This window comes from Pongo abelii, chromosome 13 (genome assembly GCF_028885655.2).
Source record: "Pongo abelii isolate AG06213 chromosome 13, NHGRI_mPonAbe1-v2.0_pri, whole genome shotgun sequence".
In the NCBI taxonomy this organism is placed as follows: domain Eukaryota; kingdom Metazoa; phylum Chordata; class Mammalia; order Primates; family Hominidae; genus Pongo; species Pongo abelii.
In genome coordinates this window covers 54,258,688-54,278,428 of record NC_071998.2, presented here as the reverse complement: position 1 = coordinate 54,278,428, position 19,741 = coordinate 54,258,688, and the positions used below count along the sequence as shown (strand labels likewise).

Genomic DNA, 19,741 nt, shown 5'->3' with positions numbered 1-19,741 from the left:
CTGGTCCACAAGGCTCACCCCAACCCTGAGCTCATCTAGAGAGAGATTCATATCTCCTGTACCACTTACCATCTGTACCAATCATGCAACACTTAGCAGAGAATGCTTCAGAACACAAAGAAATATATTGAGATCCCTATTCCCATCTATTTATGGCATCTTTGCTGCCTCATAACTCACGGCCAACCAGTGACAAACTACCTCTGGGGTGAGGAATTTATCCCTTCTGTAAATGCTTTATTTGGATTATTCTCTTTATTGTAACAGCACATGTCCACAGTAGAAATTAAGGGAGAAAAACAATAGAGAATAAAAACAGAATCTCCTCTACTCACCCTACTCAGGAGCTTTGGTTACTAAGCTATATTACAGTTATCTCATTATAATAATAAAAATTGTGTCTATATATGTGTATTATAGGGCTGCAATGAACATTTTCATAGTCAAATCTTTTGTGTGTAGCCAGGAATATTTTTATTTTTGTTTTTATTTTTATTAGTTTTTCTTCATTTTCTTTTCCTTTTAAAAAAATTATAATTTTTTTAAATGAAACACTTCACAAATTTGCATGTTATCCTTGTGCAAGGAGCATGTTAATCATCTCTGTATCATTCCAATTTTAGTATATGTGTTAACAGTGGAAGGTGTACAGATTCTTGGCATGTTGAACAAAGAATTGGACAAAACACACAAAGAAGGGTTTTATTGAAAATGAAAGTACTCCACGGTGTGGGAGCAGGCCTGAGCATAGGAGCTAAAAGTTCCCGTTACAGAATTTTTGGGAGTTGAAATACCCCCTAGAGGATACCATTGGTTACTTGGGGTATGCCCTATGTAAATGGAAAGGACGAAATAAAGTTACAAAGTCATTTACTTGGCTCTATTCCCAATGCAGAGGATATTTCCTGTCATAGCTAAAGTGTGAATTGGCCTTATTGTTCCCTGCCTCCAGACCCTATTTTCCTGCCTCATCTCTCAACTGAGAGATGTGATCCCCATAAATTTTATGAGAGTCAGAGGGACCGATGGTCTTTTTTTCTGTAACTGCTTCATGTTGGCTGGGGGCATAGTCCCTGTTGAGGATCACAGAACTCTCACCCTACGCTGTCTTTTGGAGGCAGGGTAGCTCCTTAATGGCCAGGGGTGGTGTCTTCACCTGGAACTGGCTGGAACTTTTGTTGCATGATCATCTGAAGCTTGATGGTCTCTAGCCAACAGGAAATGAATTTGGTTAAAAGATTTAATGGGAACTTCAGGGAGTGGATACCTACGCTGTCAGAAATGTTTGTTATAGAGATTTGCAGGAGGAAAAAACCAAAACCTGGACTGTTCTAGAATCTATGTGTTTCCTTAAAGTCTTAGCACGAGCAATTCCATTTTGGTTTGGTTTGTTGGGGCCTAGTGTATGAGCTCAATCCAAAACAATGGCCTCCCAGAATTTTTTTAATTCCCCCTTTTCTTGGTCAGGTTCTTACTTAGGTGAGAGTGTGACCAAAACTTTCGGCCTTAGCGCCACTCTCAGTTACCATCATTTTGGGTTTCCGATTTCAGCATGTCATTCATAGGTTACGGTGTCCTCATGGTTGCACATTTCTTTCAGCTCTTGTCGTTCAAATTGGAGATAGACTATATGACATTCTAGAGATGGCTGCATGCAAGCATTTAAAATCTTTGAGAGAATACAGTGCAGCAGGGAGACTATTACTATGACTATTGGGAGGATAATACCAAGAGTTTGGAGTATGCTCCTTATCCAGGGTCCCCATAAACTAAACCTCCTAAAATTAAATAGATCAAAGAATGAGCTAGGTAAAGAGTTTACTCACTTGACTAAGCAATTTCTTCATCAATCCCCTACCACTGAATTTCTATAATCTTCATTTGATGTATTTCCCCATAGGCCAAAATTGTCAGCAGCTGTGCAGGTACTTTTCTGTTTAGCTAATTCTATTATTTAACATAACTTTCACAAGAGAATTTAAAAGTCTGTTGTGTAACTGTAGCCTTTACAGCAGAATTTGTTATAGAATCTATCATGAGGGATACATTTCTAATCATTGCTTCTTTTATTTTAAACTGTGGAAAAACAACCTAACAAATGATGCCCTTTTAGAAGAGTGAATGCCTTCTGGAAATGTTCTCTTTAACCCATGATGTGGGTTAAAAGGAGTGAACCAATGTTTTGTTTTTGACTGACTATGAGGCAACCCATGTACCATTAAAGTTTCTTACCTGCATTCAGCCTTCGTCTTTTATCTATCAAAGTATAAGGTTATCCATGTGTAAGACTGGCTACAAACTCCTTCACAAATAAAAGTGTACCAATAAGTGCACATAACAGACCGCTTTTCCACTTCTATGTTCATAGAGGAATAAGCAAGCAAAAAATATTAAAAGATAAGAGTTTCATGATAATAGAAATGAGTCTTAATCTGTGAACTTGGGAAAAGCTGTTCACATCAAGGATGCCATCCTCTTCTTGGGAGAAATTTCCCTGGTTAGCTTTACCTCCAGGGTTTATCTTAAGAGTAGAGAGGCAGGGCCAGGTGTGGTGGCTCATGCCTGTAATCTAATCCCAGCACTTTGGGAGGCCGAGGTGGGCGGATCATGAGGTCAGGAGTTCGAGAGCATCCTGACCAACTGGTGAAACCCTGTCTCTACTAAAAATACAAAAATTAACCAGGCATGGTGGCGTGTGCCTGTAATCCCAGCTACTCAGGAGGCTGAGGCAGGAGAATGGCTTGAATCTGGGAGGCGGAGGTTGCAGTGAGCCGAGATGGCGCCACTGCACTCCAGCTTGGGTGACGGAGCGAGACTCCATCTCAAAAAAAATAATAATAATAAAAATAAATAAAGTGGACAAAAAATAAAACAGCCTCCAGAATTCATAGTACAATATAAAATCATCTAAAATATATGTAATTGGAGTCCCAGAAGAAAGAGAGTAAGAATAAAGCAGGAAAAGTATTTGAAATAATAATAGCCAAAAACATTCCAAATGACGTTAGATAGTTTTGGGGTTGTAAGCTGCTCCTAGAACAGAAGAGATGCTCCAGATCACACATTTGGAAAAGCTAAGTAAGCTCTTAGATTTTTCAAGAAGTCAGAAAGTGAAGAAAAGGGCTTAGGGTGGGGGTACCAACAATTGCTGATTTTAAGGGGATTCTATATACAAAATCAAAGTAAGAGCACTTAAGTCGACTGAGGTGCCACAGCCTCCGTAAGCCTGAATTGGATGAATGACTCAGCAGCTACTGAGTACGTACTCTGAGCTGCATGTTTGATGTGCATTAACTCACTGAATCATTAGGAAAACCCTGTGACATAGGTATTATTTGAGGCTAAGAGCAGTTCAGTAACTTGTCTAAAGTTGCACATCTGACAAAGGGTAGAGATGAGATTCAACCTCAGGGCTAATTTCGAAATCAATTCTCCTAACAGCTCTGCTATCCTGCCTTCATCTAGGTTGCTCATTCATGAATGTCTCTTCCCCTTCAAGGAAGTACTGGATTTCCCTCCTATACAAATGTAGGGGGTACTGACATGACTTACAGCCCAGAACTCGTAGGTTGTGAGGGATGGGGATTCATTTTGCCTGGACATCCCACAGTGCATAGAGCCACATGGGACTTCCAAAGGCTGCTGTAACTAAAAAGCTCATGTTGGTGAAATATGGTCCTGTAGAGTCTGCATTTCCAAAGGTTCTTGGATCTTGAACTAACTAAAAATTTAGAGTTCAAGAGAAGAATCTAAATCAAAATAACCAGCTAAATATACTTCTTAGTCCTGGACACTGGAAGTATGCTGACTTCTGCCCAGGACAATCACATCATGTCAAGCCAGAAAGCCATATTACAAAAACACCTGCATTTGAGGAAAGACACACAGACTGCACCGCACACAGACATACAGGTGCCCAAGTGCAGTGAATAAGCAGATGTCCAAGAGGGATTGAACAGTTCAGATCAATTCAACATTAATTTGTTGAACATCTGCTATATTTCAGGCACTCTTCTATTGGTTTATTCTGGCAGGCAGCAGTGCTAGACATCAAGAATCTGTGGTAGATAGGTAAGAGGCAACACAGTGTGATAAATAAAATGAGTGACACATATAGAATGCTCTAAGACAGTGGAGAAGGGAATTATTCATTGTTTCTTTCATTCCATCAACACTTCCTGAACAAATACTATGTGCTGCAATGGGCTAAAACCCAGACTAATAAAAAATTTCTGGCAGAGGAGAAAAGAGAGACATTTGAGGTAGAGGGAACCACGGACATGTATAGATGCCTGAAAGATCATGACATGTTTGAAGATCTCTGAAACATTCCAAATTGTGGAGAATAAAGTTGGAGGGGGAAAGCAGCAGCTGCAGCTGAAGTATGCAATCACTTCTACGTATTGAGAGCGATCATTCATAATATGCATAGGCTGCAATACTTTGCACTATATGCAGGAAACAGCATAAGTAGACTTTGTGGCAGTCCAAACCCAGATATTGTTTTTATATGTTAGGTACTTGATAAAAGTCTTTTTTTTTTTTTAAACAGGGTCTTGCTCAGCCTTCCAAGCTGTAGTGCAGTGGAGCATTCATATCTCATTGTAGCCTCAAACTTCTAAGCTCAAGTGATACTCTTGCCTCTGCCTCCCAGATAGCTGAGACTATGGGCACACACCATCATGCCCAGTGGTGCTTGATAAACTTCATAAACTGCAAGCAGCATTTATATGCTTATACCCATGGGAGTGCCCAGTCTCTCTGGCCTCATATAGATATCTGTGGTGACCCTCTGAAGAGGGGGAAAACTCAAGGGAGTCAGGAAATCACCTTTCTCTCAGGCTGGAAGATCCAGAGTTGGTGATGGCTCTTCCCCACCCAGTAGTCCACTGTGGGACAGGACAGATACTCATCCTATACAATGGGGCTACCTCTCCTTATCCTAACTTTCTACCTTCCTTGGACTCCACTGGGACAGGGTTTAGATCACTGTCTTTCTGAAAGATCCATGTATGACCCAAAGCAGTAGAGAGCTGGAGGCAGAAACAGGAATTGTACCTTTTTAAAAAAGTTAATGCCCTTTCTTATGTCTCAGAAGGGAAACAAGTTCTCCACATTTGGGGCCTTTGAGAAAGTATCTCCACAAAGGCTTGCTTCCTGCCTATTTCTCTGTCTCCTTATCCTCCTGTCTTCTTCTCCTCTATTTGGATGTCATTCCTCTCCATCTCCCTCTCCCTTTCTATCTCTGCCCACCGTCCCTGCCAGGATAGAAAGCCCTAGACCCAGTCACCTCTTCAGTCTGTAATATTCTGCTGCCTCTGGCTTTACCTGGAGGTCAGTGAGGCTTCCTCTGATCCCCCTTTCATAGATGCACTCATCTCTGGTAGAAGGGACAGTGGGGACACGGGGGATACTTCACCTCCAGAAGAGCCTGCCTCCAGGTTTCCTTCAGAAATTCCTTAGAGACAATCAAACTTTTCTGTGAGAAAAGCAATTTCTTCCAAAGATTGCTTGTCTAGTCTATATAGGGGGTGTGTTCTCTTATTGGTATAGCTTTAACTCTACTTCTTTTGAATTAATAACAGTAGACTTCTTTTCTGACCCTGTTTTCATTAAGGTTTTTCCCAATAACTGAAAAATCACTCTGCCTGTGTCACCTGGCACCAGGTTCAAGTAGTTTCTTCCTCATTGCTAGATTTATTCCATTCTAAGAGGGGTGTGTGTATGTGTATGTGTGTTGGCCTGGGGTAGGTTGAGATGGTCAGTTTATTCTACCAGATACGTAAATATTTAATCGAAATTTGGGGTAAAATTATATTTTAAAAATCTCCATTAAGAGCAGGAAATTCAGATAGAGGTTTGTACTGTCAATAGGGATTTGGTAAAGCACTTAGTACAATGAAACACACATCTAGTACCTGGTACTGTTAATATTCTTACAAATGTATATATTTTGGGGGTGGAATATAAATTAGTTCAACCATTGTGGAAGACAATGTGGCGATTCCTCAAAGACCTAGAACCAGAAATACCATTCGACCTAGCAATCCCATTACTGGGTATATACCCAAAGGAATATAAATCATTCTATTATGAAGATATATGCATGCATATGTTCATTCCAGCACTATTCACAATAGCAAAGACATGGAATCAATGCAAATGCCCATCAGTGACAGACTGGATAAAGAAAATGTAGTACATATACACCATGGAATACCATACAGCCCAAGGAATGAGATCATGTCCTTTGCAGGGACATGGATGAACCTGAAAGCAATTAGCTTCAGCAAACTAACACAGGAACAGAAAATCAAACAGCACAGGTTCTCACTCATCGCTGAACAATGAGAGCACATGGACACAGGGAGGGGAAAAACACACACTAGGGCCTGTCAGGGGGGTGTGGGGAGGGAGAACATCAGGATAAATAGCTAATGCATGCTGTGCTTAATATCTAGGTGATGGGTTGGTAGGTGCTGCAAACCACCATGGCACACATTTGCCTATGTAACCTGTACATCCTGCACTTGTATCCTGGAACTTAAAATTAAATTAAAAAAATAATAACAAATGTATATCTTTCCCAGGGGATCTTAGGGATGCACTAGTCTAGGTAGAACCTGCCTCCTCTCCACCTTGCTGGTACCTGTAACCCCTTCTGGGGAAGGGAGATTGAAGTCAATTAACTTTCAGTATGGCCCCAAACCTTAGATTCTAACAGGGGACATAGTTCCAGCTTTTTCTTTTGTATCTGGTCCCAGACTTTAATGTTTTCTTCTTTCTCCCAAATTACCTCGTAAATGCAGCATCTTTTGAAGTATTAAAACTAAGGGAGGAGGGACACCCTGTTTATGACATTCTTATGTTTCTGAATGAATTAATTATTTGCTTCTGCTATCACCCAAGGGAGCACCTCAGAGTAGCCCCATTCTCTGAGTCAATCCTACAGGTCCTTATAATGATTAGTAGAAACACACAAGAGTACATTATGCATAGATGCCCTTTGCCAGAATGAAATAACTGGAAAAAAATCCTGAACTACTTCTTTAGATCACTATTCTTCCTGAATCACCACATACTGGATCTTTTTTTTTTTTTTTCTCCACATACTGGATCTTAAGTTGTTTTTTAAAGTGAGGGAGTTTTACCTGATCCACCAATCCCAGTTTGGAAGATTTGATAGAAAAAAAATGACTTGCATAATGGTGTGTAAAAAATGTTTATTGTAATCAATGGCAGTCTTTTTTATATTATAAATTAATTTGTATATTTTGCAATAATAGTATAAGGAACTCTGTATATCTCTTACACAGGTTCACTGGTTGCTTATATTTTCTGTTTTCTCCATTTGCTATACATACCTGTATGTCTCTCTCTACACACACATTTGTTTCTATTTCTGTTACTATTTCTATTTCTAGCTCTAACTCTAGTTATGGCTTTTATCCCCTAAGTCGTTTGAGAGTAAGTTTGGAGACACTATGCCCCTTACTAAATATTCAGTGTATATTTTACTTTTTAAAAAAAAATGATATCCTCTTATAACTACACTGTGATTATCAAGACCAGGAAATTTAACATTGGTACAGTATCATTAGTTAATCCATGTTCCATATTCTCTCTTCATCCATTGCCTTATAATATCTTTTCTAACCATTTGGTTTCTCCAGCCCAAGATCTAATCCCGTATCACATTAGTTGTCATGTTTTGTTAGTCCCCTTTAGTCTGGAACAGTTTCTCAGTTATTCTTTCTGTTTCTGACCTTGATATTTATGAAGATTAAAAGTCATTTATTTTGCAAAATGTCCCCCACATTGAATTTGGCTGATGTTTCCTTGTGATTAGATTCAGGTTATGCATTTTTGGCAGGAAAACTGAAGAAGTAATTGCTGTCCTTCTCCATACATCATATCAGGAGGTACATTATGTTCGTTTCTCCATTTTTAGTAATGTTGACTTTGATTAGTTAAGAGATGATCTTTTTCTTTTACTGTTGTTAAACATGTAAGAAGGGCTCTGTTTTAATCTGATTCTCTTTTTACTGCCAATAATATAATGATCTTTTCTATGACCTTTATGACCCCTTGGGCCTGAGTGTGAATTTCTTACCCTAATTACAGAGCTGCCAAAACTGAAACAGAAAATGGTTTTTCTGAGTGAGCCAGTAGAGGGGAGAATTTGGACTTGCTGAACCCAGTTCCATTAAAACCCAATCCCAGGAAAATTTGTCTATTTAAAAAGAAAAAAGAAAAAAGAGTTTTTGACTGAATTTATTTCTAAATTTATTTTGACCCCCTTGATTGCTAACCCTGAGGACCCAGAATTCTTCTCAAGGAGTGTATAAAGCCCAGGTTGGCTTAAGGATTTTTAGATTTTCTTTTAGGAGACACTGATTCAATTTTAAAAAATTATTATCTCAGAGCCCCTAGCTCAAAGATTAAAGGAGTAATATGGGGTCGCTGTGAGTCTTCATTCTCTCAGAAAACATGGCATTAGGCTTTGGGATCTGTGCATCAAATATAGAAGAATTCTTCATGGTTGCAGTTCTTGAACAACAAGCACGGGAAACCTGTAACTGTCAAGCTTTAATTTGGTAATGCTGTGTATTGTTGAGTGGGTGGAAGATTTACCTTTAAGTCAGGTTAAATATATCTGAGAAACAATTCATAGCCATTCAAAAGGTCAGCTTCACATCTTACATCAAAGTCTTTCAGAAAAGGAAACCCACTGCATTCATTTCATTTTTCTGAAGAAAACCTAATTTTGCACATCTGACTCTACATTTGTTTTTGCCGAGTACAGACTTATGCAAGCACATTTTCCATTCTTTTCACCACTAATGAGAAAAATTATAACCTCATATAGCTCTCCCTCTATTATAGCAATAACAAAACACTGCCAAATATAGCCATGTCTAACTATTATGAATATCTTTATACTTGGAGACCACAGCCGCAATAGCTAGCACTATAATTAGCTATCTAATCCGTCTGCCTAGGGAAAATATACTATTATTTATGAGTGCTATTCTTGCATTGAATATCCCGTAGATGACTAATCGCTGATTTAAAAATTCGGAACCATGAATCTAGAGTATCTATAATGGTGTAAAATGTTTTCTAATTATTCATTAAGAAGTAAAGGGACATTTATTGCATGTCTCCAACATACTTAAAGGTTAATGTTAAGGGTTTTATGCAGACCATGTTCATACATTTACAAATTGAGCCCATGAATTTAAGTCTTAGTAATTCAGCATATTAAACCCCAGTCACATCTTCTCCCTTAAAAGGCACTATTTTACAAGTACAATATAAATGTATTCACTGACTCATAATTATTTACATGACCTCCAAAACAAGGTGAGCTTCAGTGTAGTCTGGGTATTTTGTTGAGGTGCTGACGTGATTTTTGTTTTCTCCCTTCTCATTTATTACAGTGCTTTAGCGTGAATGTTTGATCCTTACAGAGATTTTAATCCATCCGCCTTCTTAGGCCTCCAGTAGGCAGCCTGAGATACCTGGTGGTGTCTGCTACCCAAATCCAGCTCTGATGCTCTAGCTAAAGAAGAAGAATCTCCTGCAACTCCTGAGTCATTTTGGTACTGGTGCCTGGGAAGGTGATACCTCTCCTTCATCCCTGGCCTCTACCCACTTGTCAGTACAAACCCCTAGTTGAGGCAACCAAAATATCTCCAGCCTTTGCCAAGGGCTCTTTGTGGGGGCAAAACTAACTGCTCTAACTTGAATTTATTTTATGTCAAGCTTTTGTTGTCGTTTACTACGGACATTGAGAATAATTGGTCACCATTTTCTTTTTTCTTTTTTTTGAGATGGAGTCTCGCTCTGTCGCCAGGCTGGAGTGCATTGGCACAATCTTGGCTCACTGCAACCTTCGACTCCCTAGTTCAAGCGATTCTCCTGCCTCAGCCTCCTGAATAGCTGGGATTACAGGCATGCACCACCACGCCCAGCTAATTTTTGTATTTTTAGTAGAGACAGGGTTTCACCATGTTGGCTAGGATGGTATCGATCTCCTGACCTCATGATCTGCCTGCCTCAGCCTCCCAAAGTGCTGGGATTATAGGATTGAGACACCATGCCTAGCCTGGTCACCATTTTCTATTGAATAACATCAAGGGAGGCCATTTTTACTTTTTTTTTTTTTTTTTGAGATGGAATCTTACTCTGTCACCCAGGTTGTGGTGCATTGGCATGATCTCAGCTCACTGCAACCTCTACCTCCAGGGTTTAAGCGATTCTTCTGCCTCAGCTTCCCAAGTCGCTGGGATTACAGGCACCCACCGCCATGCCTAGCTAAGTTTTTGTATTTTGCATTTTTAGTAGAGACAGAGTTTCACCAGGTTGATCTCAAGTTGGCCAGGCTGATCTCGAACTCCTGACTCAAGTGATCTGCCCACCTCGGCCTCCCAAAGTGCTGGGATTGCAGGCATGAGCCACCACGCCCAGCCCATTTTTACTTTTCTAAGCAGATACAAACATTTCATCATCCTCTAACTGGACTTCACTATTTTAAAATAATGACAATGTAACTCTGGACTGATTACTTTGATTTCTTAGTGACAAAATTTCTAGTTTCCTTTCATTTCCACTTTTTCATTGACAAGATTATCGAAGACAGACTTCTAGCTAGCTTTAATTTTGAAGTCAGTGATTCTTAACCATTTTAATATCACCATTTGATATGCAATTTGATGAGAGGTAAGTAGCCTCTCTCTAGAATGATATGGATATGTACAGACATAAATTTCACATACGATTTCAGGAGATTCCAGGACAAACCTCGTTAGTCCTTTCATGGAACCCAGGTTATAACTCTGTTTTAAAATTAGTGCCAGTCCATTGAGTTATGGGCTTGTGAGGTTCTGAAATAAAGGAGCCTGAGTATGTCTGATCAAGTTTGATTTCATGAGAGTTTTGCTCCTTCGCCTCCTGTTTTCTGGGAAAACGCCCAGGCACTGTTAACCTTTTCTTAAGCAGCCTCTTCTCTTGTCTCCCATGTTATTGTCTTGCCCTCTGGTTTTGGTTTTGTCAATCCTTTTTTTTTTTTGAAACAAGAGTCTCGCTCTTTCTCCCAGGCTGGAGTACAGTGGCGCGATCTCGGCTCACTGCAAGCTCCGCCTCCCGGGTTCACGCCATTCTCCTGCCTCAGCCTCCCAAGTAGCTGGGACTACAGGCGCCCGCCACCACGCCCGGCTAATTTTTTGTATTTTTAGTAGAGATGAGGTTTCACTGAGTTAGCCAGGATTGTCTCGATCTCCTGACCTCGTGATCCTCCCGCCTTGGCCTCCCAAAGTGCTGGGATTACAGGCATGAGCCACCGCACCCTCCTGTCAATCCATTATTTTTATTTTGTGCGTTTTGTTTGTTTGGTTTTTAACCTATTGCAAGTTTGAAGATATTTTCCAACATATTATTGTTCTTTGCTTCAATTACTGATTTTGATAGCAGTAGAGTCAGAATACTCAACAACAGAAGGTGGGATGTGTCCCACTGCTTCCTGCTGACTCCCCACCACTCAAACTGTTGAAGAAAACCAAGCAAGGGACTTCAAGGCTAGTGTAATCCTGCTGTGTGCTGTCCCCTCATCTATCTCTTCAAGCCCATTCCCCCTGCAAAGCAATAAAAGAAGGAAGGAAGGAAGAAAAGGAAGGAAGGAAGGGAGGAAGGGAGGGAGGCAGGGAGGAAAAGAGGGAGAGGAGAGGAGAGGAGGGGAGAGGAGAGGAAAGGAGAGGAGAGGAGAGGAGGGGAGGGGAGGGGAGGGGAGGGGAGGGGAGGGGAGGGGAGGGGAGGGGAGGGGAGGGGAGGGGAGGGGAGGGGAGGAAGGAAAATTACATACACGAAAGCACCGCTGAGCAATCCAAAGTATTCCTTGGATGGGATGAAGAAAAATGAGCATACTGTCAAGCAAACAACTTCTGAATATCTCTATAGACATTCCTCCAATGTGGGTCCCTGCATCCACTTCCCCATTCACACTCTGTTCCCCGTCTCCTACAGACAGCCATTCTGTTCTGCCCTCAAACTCAGATGCCCTTCTCATTCTGATGCAGAGACAAAAAGACCTTGAGTCAGTGGGCCCCTTCTTGAGAAAGCAGTTTAAGATCTTCAGTTACTATTTCAATGCATGCTTTGGTGAGTCATCCCACCTACACCTCAATCCCAAGTGATTTATCAGAATATTTTTTCCAAACCCACAGAATATTCTTCCCCAATGGAATCCTCACAAAATTGCTAAGAGGTGAATTTTTTTTAATATCATTACACAATAAGAAGTAGCATAAGTGGTTATTTTCTACATCCTTGATACTCAAAATATGATCCCTGAATTAGCAGCATTAGTATGACCTGGAACCTTATTAGGAATGCAGAGTCTCAGACTCCACCCCATATCTATGGAATCAGAATCTGCATTTTAAACAGCATTCCCAGGTGATTCAAGTGCACATTAAAGTGTCCTCTACCACTATTCTCATACCCTTACCACCCATGCTGGAGTTGCCTTGGGGTCCTGGACATTGCATTGAGGGGGTGGGGGCCTGAAGAACATTGCCTCCTCCTTCTTTCTTCTTCTACCCCCTGCTCCAGCTCAATTTAAGGGCTAGGTCAGCAGCTCTGCCTTTAGCTAAAAGTGGCTCCTCACTCACCCTCTTCCCCTGGCCCCACTCAGTATCATTCTCTGGACTTCGAAGTAGTTGCTTAAGCTCTTTTTTTGTTGTTGTTGTTTTTTGTTTTTTGTTTGAGACAGAGTTTCACTCTGTCACCCAGCTGGAGTCCAGTGGCACGATCTTGGCCCACTGCAACCTCCGCCTCCCCATTCAAGCAATAATTCTCTGCCTCAGCCTCCCAAGTAGCGGGGATTACAGGTGCCCACCACCATGCCTGGCTAATTTTTGTATTTTTAGTACAGACAGGGTTTCACCATATTGGCCAGGCTGGTCTTGAACTCCTAACCTCGTGATCCACCTGCCTTGGCCTCTCAAAGTGCTAGGATTACAGGTGTGAGCCACCGTGCCCAGCCTGCTCAAGTTCTTAGATTCCTTTTTTTTCTGTTCTGCTTTCATATATTTTATGCTTGGGGTGAGACAGACCATAATATTCTACGATAACAACCACTTCCTAGTGTTCTATACCATTGTAGGATGATTATAGTTAACACTAATATGTATTTTCAAATAGCTAGAAGGAGGATATTGACTGCTGCCAACATAAAGACATGATAAATGTTTGGGATGATGGATATGCTAACTACCCTGATCTGATCACTCTAGATTATATGTATCAAAATGTCACTATGTACCCCATGTATATATTATATATCAACATGGGGTACATAGTGATTTATTAAAAAAAAAAAACCTGCCTCTTCTGAGTATTCTAATATGTGCCAAGCATTGTGCTAAGCTCTTTTATATGTATCATTAAACTGATCCTCTTACAACAGCACTGAAAGTAGATAGTTTCATCCCCATTTACAGATGAGGAAACTAAGGCTTAGGAATATGAAATAATTTTCCCAAGGTCTCATAGCTGGCCTGGAGGCAGAGGCAAGATCAAGTCCTTGTCTGCCATTTCCCCTATACCATGCTGCCTTTTTTTTATAACCATAATGCCAGGTGTAATTTTGTAATTTGTTATTTGGTGCTCAGGATCAAGATAATTTATATCTAAATCTATATATCAAAGAGTTATTTTTTTCCTCAAGACTTTGTCCCTTTCCTCAAGCAGCCCACATCTGGAAGCTGTTAGTAACAAGTAAAGTAGAATACAATGTGATACATGCTACAGTGGTTCAATGTGTGGGATGCTATGAGCAGCTACAGAAGGGGCATCTAACCCAGCCTTGGGCATGAGATTAAGTTTACTTTGAGGCATGATGCTGTAGCTGAGACCTGAAGGAAAAGATGGAGAGAAGAATATTTCAGCAGAGGAAATAGTGTGAGGGCCAGAGGTTAGATACTATGAGGTCTTTTCAAGGAACAGAGAGCAATACAGCATGGTTGGAGTAGAAATAGGAGGTGGGAGTGGGAGTGGGATGGAGAGTGAGGAGGTTGGGCAGTGGGATGAGAGAAGGCTGCAGGGCAAGCAGGATTCAGATTATGAAGAACCTTGGAAGCCATGTAAGGAGTTTGCTCCTAATCCCAAGGACCGGGAATATCACTGATGTTTTCAACACAGGAGGTACATGTGTATTTGAGAAAGATGACTCTTCCCCTATCACTTCTCGGCCTTTTGGCTAAAATCAAGTGGAGAAAGATCACTCTTCTGTGTGATGATGGATTGAAGGGAGGGCATGTAAAGAAAGATGGACAAGAGTTAGGAGGCAGTTGAAATAATATGGACAAGAAATGATGGTGACCTGAACTGGGATAAAACCAGGCAGGCTAGAGAAGCAAAGGGTGGAGCTCTTTATGAGGTTGTAAAAATAAGTAATTCAAAATCAAAGCTGTTGGAACTTCTTAAATTATTTTGAACCTTAAAAGAATGTGATTATGAGACATGAGTTATGTGACAGCCAGCTATAACCTACACAGCCGTAACCTTTGTTCCTCTGATTATAGATTAGCCATTTCTTTACCTATAATATTTTGTCAAAAGTTGTAAAAGACTAAATTTAGGGCACCAGATAAGACTCCTTTCCTCTTCAGTCTTGATCTTCATTGTAGATTAACTTCCCTTACTTCTCTTACACAAAAACGTCACAAATATCACATTGTCTAAAATGGAATGTTAAATATACTCTTTTAGAGGACTTCATCTTGCATCTTGGATACCATCTTAGCCACAGTAGGATAGGGTTCTGGGCAGAGTTATGAGGACCCTGCTCCAGGCCCTAGCTCCTGGATGACATTTCTAGATGCACCCTGGGCCAAAAGGATATATCTACTGCATTGAAGGGAATGACTCAGTTGACAGGATTCATCACCTGCTAACTAAAGAGTCCTTGGTCCCTGAATAACCAGCAGCAATACCCAGGGAGTATGCCGTAGGCCTCGGGCTCTGAGATGTGCTGGCCTCAGGGGAAACCTAACTCATTCTTAGCTATTGTGGCTATGATAAAACATTCTTCTGTTTGAGAAAAGCAGAGGGAAAAGTAAAGAGGACTTTGTCTTGCACCTTAGGTACCAGCTCAGCCATAGTAGGACGAGCAACAAGCAGGCACTTGGGGTCCCTAAGTCCCGACCTAGGCTCTTGGACAGCATTTCTATATCTGTCCTGGGGCAGTGGAGAGCCCACTTCCCTCAATGGTGAGTCCCAGGCCTGGCAGCATTAACCATGAGCTGACAGAAGAGATCTTGGGTTTGTTTATTTTTGTTTGTTTTTGTTTTTTGAGACAGAGTTTCACTCTTGTTGCCCAGGCTGGAGTGCAATGGTGTGATGATCGCAGCTCACAGCAACCTCTGTCTCCCATGTTCAAGCGATTCTCCTGCCTCAGCCTCCCGAGTAGCTGGGGTTACAGGCATAAGCCACCACGCCCAGCTAATTGTGTATTTTTTTTTTAGTAGAGACGGGGTTTCTCCACGTTGGTCAGGCTGGTCTCAAAATCTCAATCTCAGGTTATCCACTTGCCTTGGCTTCCCAAAGTGCTTGAATTACCGGTGTGAGCCACTGCGCCTGTCCTTTTTTTTTTTTTTTTTGCGACAGAGTCTCACTCTGTCGCCCAGGCTGGAGTGCAATGGTGCAATCTCGGCTCACTGCAACCTCTGCCTCCTGGGTTCAAGCGATTCTCATGCCTCAGCCTCAAGTGAGTCTCATGCCTCAGCCTCCCAAGTAGCTGGGACTACAGGTGCATGCCACCATGCCCAGCTAATTTTTTTTTTCATATTTTTAAGAGACAGTATTTCACCATGTTGCCCAGGCTGGTGGCCTTGGGCTTTAAGTGAGCATTGGTGGTGGCCTGGCAGAACCCCTGTGGACCAGTGGTGGTGATGGCCCCAGGGAGAGGCCCCTCTGCCTATGGAAAGCAGAGGGAAGAGCAGAAAGCACTTTATATTGTGGTGTGAGCACCAGCTTAGCTACAGTAGAATAGAACAACAGATAAACTGCCAAGGTTTTTTGCTCCAATCCCTGGCTCCCAGACAACATCTCTGGACATGCCCAGGGCCTAGGGGAACTCACTGTCCTAAAAGGAAAGGCCTTGGGCAAGACCCAGTGCTATGTTGGCTTCAGGTCTGACCCAGCACAGTCCCAGTGGTGGTAGCCACAGGGGTGTTTGCATCACCACACTCCCAATTCCAGACAATTTTAGCAGAGAGTAAGGGAAAAGAACAAGTCTCCAGAAAATTCTTCCAAATCTCATCCAAGACCACCAAGGTGGTACCTCTACAAATCTGCAAAAACCACAGCATTACTGGGCTTGAGGCCCAAGTCCTTCAAATACCTGGAAAGCCTTCCCAAGAAGAACAGGCACAAACAGGTCCAGACTATGAAGATTACAATAAGTACCAAAGTCTTCAATGTCCAGACTGTGATGAATATCTACAAGCATCAACACCATCCAGGAAAACACGACCTCACCAAATGAACTAAATAAGGCAATAGGGAACAATCCTGGAGAAATGGAGATATGTGACCTAGCAGAGAATTCAAAACAGCTATTTTGAGGAAACTTGAAGAAATTTAAGATAACACAGAGAAGGAATTCAGAATTCTATCAGATAAATTTAACAAAAAGACTGCAACAATTAAAAAGAACCAAGCAGCAATTCTAGAGTTGGAAAATGCAATTGACATACTGAAAAATGCATCAGAGTCTCTTAATAGTAGAATTGATTAAGCAGAAGAAAGACTTATTGACCTTGAAGACAGGCCATTTGAAAACACACAGAGGGTGAAAGAAAGATAAAAAAACAAGGAAGCATACCTAAAAGATCTAGAAAATAGTCTCACAAATATGAGAGTTATTGGCCTTAAAGAAGAGATGGAGCTAGAAATAGGGGTAGAAAATTTATTCAAAGGGATAATAACAGAGAACTTCCCAAAACTAGAGAAAGATATCAACATTCAAGTATGAGAAGGTTATAGAACACCAAGCAGATTTAACCCAAAGAAGACTACTTCAAAGCATTTATTAATCAAACTCTCAAAGGTCAAGGATAAAGAAAGGATCCTAAAAGCAGCAAGAGAAAAGACACAAATAACATGCAATGGAAGTCCAACATGCCTGGCAGCAAACTTTTCAGTGGAAACCTTATAGGCTAGGAAAGAATGGCATGACATATTTAAAATGCTGAAGGAACATAACTTTTACCCTATCTGGTGAAAATACCCTTCAAGCAGTAAGGAGAAATAAAGACCTTCCCAGACAAACAAAAGCTGAGGGATTTTATCAACACCAGACCTCTCCTACACAAAATGCTAAAGGAAGTTTTCAGTCTGAAAGAAAGGGATGTTAATGACCAAGAAGAAATCATCTGAAGGTAAAAAACTCACTGGTAATAGTAAGCACACAGAAAAACACAGAATAATATGACACTGTAATGGCGGTGTGTAAACTACTCTTGTTTTAAGTAGAAAGACTAAATGATGAACCACTCAAAAATAATAACTACAACAACTTTTCAAGACATAGATAGCACAATAAAACATAAAGAGAAACTACAAAAAGTCAAAAAGTAGGGGGACAAAGTTATAAAGTGTAGAGTTGTTATTAGTTTTCTTTTTGCATGTTTGTTTGTTTGGATATACAGTGTTAAGTTGTCATCAGTTTAAAATAATAGATTATAAAATAGTATTTGCAAGACTCATGGTAACCTCAAAACAAAAACATAACAAATACACACAAAATAAAAAGCAAGAAATTAAACCATACCACCAGAGAAAATCACCTTCATTGAAATGAAGACAGGAAGGAAGGAAAGAAGGAAGAGAACACTGCAAAACAACCAGAAAACAAAGAATACAATGGCAGGAGTAAGTCCCTACTTATCAATAATAATATTGAGTGAAAATTGACTAAATGCTCCAATCAAAAGACAGAGAGTGGCTGAATGGATGAGAAAATAAGATCCAATGATCTGTTGCCTACAAGAAATATACTTCACCTATAAAGGCACACATAGGCTGAAAATAAAGAGATGGAAAAAGATAATCCACGACAATAGAAACCAAAGAAGAGTAGGAGTAGCTATACTTATGAGAAAAAAATAGATTTCAAGACAAAAACTGTAAGAAGAGACAAATAAGGTTATTAAATAATGACAAAGGGGACAATTCAGCAAGAGGATTCAATTGTAAATATATATGCACCCAACACTGGAGCAACCAGATATATAAGGCAAATATTATTAGAGCTAGAGAGAGAAACAGGCCCAAATACAATAATAACTGGAGACTTCAACACCCCACTTTCAGCATTGCACAGATCTGCCAGACAGGAAATCAACAAATAAACATTGGACTTAATCTGCACTATGGAACAAATGAACCTAATGAGTAGTCACAAAACACGTCATCCAACAGCTGCAGAATATACATTCTTCTCAGTACATGGATTTTTCTCAAGAATAGACCATATGTTAGCTCACAAAACAAGTCTTAAAGCATGCAAAAAAATTAAAATAATATCAAGCATCTTCTCCCATCACATTGGAATAAAACTTGAAATCAATAACAAAAGGAATTTTGGAAACTATATAAACACATGATAATTAAACAACATGCTCCTGAATGACCTGTGAGTCAGTGAAGAAATTAAGAAGAAAACTGAAAAATTTCTTGAAACAAATGATAACAGAAACACAGTATACCAAAACATATGAGATACAGTGAGAGCAGTACTGAGATAAATTTATAGCTATAATGCCTACATCAAAAAAGAAGAAAAGCTTCAAATAAATAACCTAATGATATATCTTAAAGAACTAGACAAGCAGGAACAAACTGAAACCAAAATTAGAAGAAAAGAAATAATAATAAAGATCAGAGCAGAAATAAATGAAACTAAAATGAAGAAGACAATATAAAAGACCAACAAAACAAAAAGTTAATATTTTGAAAAGATAAGCAAAATTGATGAACCTTTAACCAGAGTAACTAGGAAAAAAAGAGGGAAGACCCAAATGAATAAAATCAGAGATGAAAAAGGAGACATTAGAACTGATACCACAGAAATTCAAATGATCCTGCCTAGCGCAGTGGCTCATGCCTGTAATCCCAGCACTTTGGGAGGCCAAGGAGGGTGGATCACCTGAGGTCGGGAGTTCGAGATCAACCTGACCAACATGGAGAAATCCCATCTCTACTAAAAATACAAAATTAGCCAGGCTTGGTGGTGCATGCCTATAATCCCAGCTACTCAGGAGGCTGAGGCAGGAGAATCGCTTGAACCCAGGAGGCAGAGGTTGTGGGGAGCCGAGATTGTGCCATTGCACTCCAGCCTGGGCAGTAAGAGCGAAACTCCATCTCAAAAAAAAAAAAAGAAAGAAAGAAAGAAAGAAAAAAAAAGAAATTCAAATGATCATTAGTGGCTACTATGAGCAGCTATATGCCAATAAATTGGAAAATCTAGAAGAAATAGATAAATTCCTAGGCACATAGAACCTATAAAGATTGAATCAGGAAGAAATCCAAAACCTGAACAGACCAATAACAAATAACAATATTGAGGGTGTAATAAAAAGTCTCCCAGTAAAGAAAAGCCCAAGACCCAATGGCTTCACTCTAAATACTACCAAGCATTTAAAGAACTAATAGCAATCCTATTCAAACTTTTCTG

The 19,741-nt window shown here is 40.3% G+C and overlaps 1 pseudogene; it reads right to left on the bottom strand.

The window, feature by feature from the left end:
- Window positions 1–540: 540 nt before the first annotated feature.
- On the bottom strand, window positions 541–638 carry LOC112135110 (U6 spliceosomal RNA; annotated as a pseudogene).
- Between the last annotated feature and the right edge of the window lie 19,103 nt (window positions 639–19,741).